Consider the following 5,731-nt stretch of genomic DNA (forward strand, 5'->3'; position numbering starts at 1 on the left):
CACCAAATCCACCTGGACCCTGGAAGAGACAGAGAGAGGTGAGGTAGAGGCAGACTCGAAATGCACACCAACCCTTCCCCTCCTAAGGGCTTTAGCGTAAGTCAGTACCTTTGATTTGGAGGTGAGCTTGAAGCTTTACATTGAATTGAACTGGATGTTCACTACTTAAAATTACTGCAATCAAAATTGAGATATTTATTTATTTGTTTGTTTGTTTTGTACAGGATCTAGGAATGCAGCTCAGACTCATAGTGACCCTCCTGTCTCCGCCTCTCCAGCACTGGGGTTACAGACATGTGATACCACACCTGGTTTCAGTGACTGGCTCAGCACGGGGTTGACACAGGATGTGGTACCAGGGATCAAATCCAGGTCTTTGTGCTTAGCAGGCAGGCGCTTAGACCACCAAGCTATCTCCCCAGCCAAAACTGAGATGTTTAGTAATACATGGAAATAATCTAGAAAGCTATAGGATCTATGTGCGATGTCTCTAAGGGATGAGAAATAGGGACCCAAGTGAGCATATTGAAAGGTTTCATGAGAGTAGCACAGAGCCTGCAGGTGGCTGCACACCCTCTGGTGACCCATGCAGTGAATTAAGGGTACACAGGAGCAATGAATATGACCCACTTATTCAGCTGAGGTAAAAGAAAGCAGGAAAGACACCACAAACACTAGAACTCATAGATTTGGAGGGAGAGAAAGGATCAGGCATTGCAGGAGGAGAAGAATATGAGAAAACATGGGGATGGAATCCATTTCTGACTGAGTGGGAAGCCTCACAAAGTCTGGCCTGGCTAGAGTGGGTGGTTGGGGTTGAGTGGAACATGTGTTAAAGCCAGATGGAAGGAAGCTTGGAATGCCAGGCCAAAGAAGTTAGGATTTTCAGCCATCAATCTGGCTTCTCCACCAGGCTCCAAACAAATAGAAAAATGACTTAGTGTCAGTCTTAAAATCATCAAATGAGCTTCCTCCCAAAGCTGAAATCATGTCTCCTTCCCCTCTTGTCTGTGTCTTTTTTGGTGGACATGATCAAAATCACTGTGAGGATATTCCTTTCCTTTCCCTCCCCAGCACCTCCTCCAGCACAGCTGGCCAACATGGTACCAGTGCATGACATAGCTGGAGGTGGGTAGCAAAATCTTCATTTTTTTCTCCTATCTCTCCAGTGGCAAAGACTGGCCAGACACTCACCCTCCAATGACTCCTTCCTTACCATGCAAAAAATCTTGATTTCCTGTGCTTGCTACCATTGGGTTGGAATCATGCAGCTGGATTTTCAAGAGGCTCTACAGTGGCCCTGGAGCCTGGAACATTCCACACAACCTTCCCAATGTCCAATCCTAGAAACAAAGGCTGCTGAAATGGTGGAAACATGATGGCAGGAATCTACTCCTCAGAGAGGAACTAGCGGTGTGCTTCCCTCCACTATACAAGCGAGAAAGAACTGGGTTCAGTCTCCAAGCTGTGGGGCTTCCTCCTCTTTGTAGCACAGTCTCCTCCATTTGCACAAATCCATCTACTTCCTACTCTGGTGTTGCAGACCCCACTTCCTCCTCTCCTCTCATTTCTTTCCACCACCCCCTTACCTGTGGCTTTTATCCAGTAGTGTTTCCCACCTCTCAGGAAAGACTCGGGCCTTTGTCCTCCTTGGGCATACCATCCACTTGCCAATGTCTTGGTTTCCCCTCTTCTGGAATGTTCTCCCATGTAACCCTAAGTGCCATCTCACTGACTGAAATGACCTTTTTGCCAGTATCTGTATACCCAGGCCATCAGGATGTTCTTCTGGAAGGCTTTCAGGGTACTTCCTGATCCACAAATCTGTCTGACCCATGTGTGTACTGCCTTGTCTGAGTAGGTGTGTCCTGCAGAACAAGGATATGGATCTGTGTATGGTGTTTCTTTAGAGCACTCATCTGCTCCATAAGAAACTGATGGACGAATGAAAACATGAACGAATGAATGAATCAGTGGATGAATCAGTGAATGCAAATATTCTCGTCTCTGAGTCATCCAGTCTCACTGTCTTTACATATAAGGAAATTGGCCCTTTTCCCAAAGCAAAAGGGAACAGGAAAATGGCAGAGGCCCCTCCGTCTTGCTGACGTTCCTAGAGTGTTGAGCTTGGAGATGATTTATGCCAATGAAACTCTGGGGATTGTTTCAGAGGGATCCATGAGACAAATGTCATTTTTACCTGGAGAATTCGCCCAACCTTCAAACCAATTTCAAATATAGTTCTTTAATGTAGATTGGACAAATTTGAAATCTCTTACACAAAGCCATTTATCATCTAATGTGTGCCTGCCTGCACCACAGTTTAAGTTATAGCTTTTTAATGGGGTAAAATATTTCCATAAAATCATCAAAGTACCTTAAACTAAAACTGCCTATAAGAAATTGATGAGTTGTAAGCATTGATTCAGTCCCTGAAAGATCCCCCTTGTCATTGGCACCGTGGGCACTTCTAATAAAAGCAGCTAAAGAGGTATAATGAATATCTAATGTACATTTTGTGTATCTATGTGGTTTCTTGAACTGAAAAAAAAATCAGTGAGCCTTACAAAATGCATACTGAAGTGGTATACTCATAAACAATGATTTATTTTTCTATCATGACTCTAGTGTCATTCGTTTTTAAGACACAACTGGATATTTGATAATCTGTTATATAGAACTATAACCCAGAGCTTCAGGAGGGAAATGAGCCTCATCCCTGTGTGACTCATGCAACATCCTTGCATGTGAAGCTATGTGGGCATAAAGCCAAAACCAAAACACCCCACTATCTAGGGGCAAACATAGGGCGTAAGAATAATAACTCTTAAACAACATCACAGAGGCTGCCTTGAATACAATCTCAGGGGAAGACAATATAAGTCTCAATCAGGCATCCACAGGCACTGTAGCCAGGCCCACGCTGGGAGCAGGAGGCCTCTGACCTTCAGACCTGGCAGCTATGCTCAGCTGGGTCAGCCAGAGGCAGGCTGAGTCCCACAAATACTTGAGTAAGAGTGCAGTGTGTGCGCCTAGCTCTTGCCAAAGATTTCAGCGGTGTTGGCCCACCCTCTTCCTTCACTGGAAATGGGGGGATAACTTCCCCTCCTGTTGGCCCAGACACTCTGACCCAAAGCTGACTTCCCTTCTAGAAGCCAAATATAACCGTCTCTTTCCCAGTTCACAAAAATTCCAGTCAGACCTCTGTATATAGTGCCAGGCGGCCAAGGAGCATCTCAGCAGCCTAGGTCGCAGCCAAAAATAATGACCACTTGGTTAGTGGAGGCTGGGTTGGGTACTTTTCCCCCTCTGTTGTTGGGACCATATTGGGAGTTATTTTTATTTTGGTTTTGAATTCTGTTTTGGTTTTGTCTTCTGAAAGTAAATGCAGTAACTGAAGTAGCTGTTACACCAACTTCCCACATGAGGCTCATGGCTTTAGTTCAGCTGAGATGAGTGGTGACCAGAAAGGTCTTCTCCCTGGTGATCAGCACAAGAGCAGCATCTTCCCTGAGGGTATGTCCAGCAGAAGAAAGCTGGAAGAGCCCCTTGTGTGGACCAGGAGGGGCCCTTCCCATGCCTAGACCCCCAGGTACCAAATGGCAGTTCAGTACCCTCCCCACTGAAATGACTTTGATGACTAATTTATTTCTTTAAAAGTACACAGTGTCCAAGAACAACTAAGCCCACTTTTGAACTGCTTTGTGAACACAGGGCTCTTGTCAACCAGGCTCATTTGAAGGCCAACAGAAATATCTTATTAATTCTTCCCTAGCAGGTGACATTAAAATTAAGACACACTAAAGAGGTCTAGGCTGGGCAAGAAGATTGTTTTCTCCGTGCTCCATTTCCAAATGCAATGAAAAAAAAATGAGCAATTTTGCAGAACTATAACCTTCAATTATTGAAACATCTTTATACTTTTGTTCTTCAAAGGCAAGATGTTGCCTGGCATTATGTTTTCACCTGAGATAAAAACATTCCCTCCCTCCATTTCTCTGTATGTGAGTACATGCTACAAATATATCTCACTTCTTGTCATTCCGAATGCTGTTCCCAAATTGGCAGATAATTTCTGCATGTAATATATTTATCAGTTCTCCTGTGTGTATATATATATATATATATATATATATATATATATATATATACACAAACTCACACACAAACAATATCTTATATGCTTGTGTCAGAGATGTCTTCTATATTAACAGAAAACATGCAATCTCTTGGATATTTCTCCACCCTGAGATTAACTTTGCATTTTATCCATTAAATGAGTAAAATATGATAACAAGTCCCTGGTCTTAGGAGAACTAAGCGCTAGTCTACAACACCAAAGAAGGAGTAACACTAAGACTTTCACATTACATACTTTCTGAAATTACTCCATCTCGTGTTTTGGGGGGATGGGTTGTTTTCCAACAATGGTCTTTATTACTCCAGAGCCACTTAGACGGTTGAGGAGATACAGCTCCTAAGGTTCACCTTGTTTTGTCTAAGTTGCCTTTCTTTTGCTTCCCCCTTAGAATATTTATCGCGCTTGTCATTGAGAGCTACTTCTGAATACCTAGCCGTGCCTAGAGTGGCACCAGGTGCATGTGCTTGGCAGTCCTCACCTCCGCTGCTGTCCACGGGTTCCAACTTGGACGTGAGCAGGTCATCATTCACACCCTCATGGCAGTGGCTTCTGGGGGTGCCACCAACGTGACTGCGAGCAGCAGGCGAGAGCGTGTGGGCAGCAGCTGCCGCTGACAAAGTCATATGACTGCACCTGGCTCCTGCTTGTCTCTCTGCTCCGCCACCTCTGCGCACCTGTCTTCCTACTTGGAAGGCTTCTGTGCCTCATCAGTGTCAGGAAAGAATCACCAGAATGATGCACTCTTAGAGGAAGGGAACTCAGAGATGGCCCAGCCTAACAGGCTGCTTTTATAGATAAGGGAAGGGAGGCCCTGGGGATCCAGGTCTTCAGCCCCGCTCCTGCAGGTGGTTGTTGGCAGAGTCAGGACTGAAACTGAGTATCCGAATTTAATTTCCAGTGCTGCTCTCTGCTCTACCAATGGCCTCCCAGCATTTGTTAGTATAATCCCCAACATGCAGTAAATTTGAGATCATGGCCCTCGTGTGCATACATACATGTATCCCATACCAATGTTTCTAGAAATAATACTTTACTACATGATGTACTTGGATATTTTCTACTACAGTATATTCATTTTAACCTATCCTGGAGCTTTGATTTTTTCTGTTGTAGTACATTCATTTTTAAAATATTCTGGAGCTTGCTTAACAGCATGTATACTAAAATTGGAACAATACAGAGAAAACTAGCATGGCCCCAGCACAAGGATAGAATGAGATTTTTTCCATATTTTTTGTATATTTATGAAATGGTGGCTTTCTTTCTGGGAATGGCCTTTATAAGTATTCAGTCCTATGGATTACATTTCTCCCTGTTAGGCACATTTACTGAATATCTAAGAAGGTGAGGGTTGGGGTAGGTATAGTACAGGGAGCCTGATAGTTCACCTGTCATGGTCCTGCTCAGGCATGAGCTTACTGTCCCATCTGTCCTCAGTCACAGAGGCAGAATGACCTGGGAGACTGGCCATGGCAGCAACACCCAGGCTCTGGTCCTGGCTCTACCAACTACCTAACATGCAAATGTCTGTGAGTTTCCTATGGCTTCCACGGTCTCCTCTGCAACATCAAGCTGCTGCTAATTGAGAAA

At 44.3% G+C, this 5,731-nt stretch overlaps 1 pseudogene; it reads left to right on the plus strand.

Moving 5' to 3' along the window:
• Nucleotides 1-5,282: 5,282 nt before the first annotated feature.
• LOC111815248 lies at nt 5,283-5,376 on the plus strand (annotated as a pseudogene).
• The last annotated feature ends 355 nt before the right edge of the window (nt 5,377-5,731 follow it).

This window comes from Octodon degus, unplaced genomic scaffold (genome assembly GCF_000260255.1).
Source record: "Octodon degus isolate 3935 unplaced genomic scaffold, OctDeg1.0 scaffold00001, whole genome shotgun sequence".
NCBI lineage: Eukaryota > Metazoa > Chordata > Mammalia > Rodentia > Octodontidae > Octodon > Octodon degus.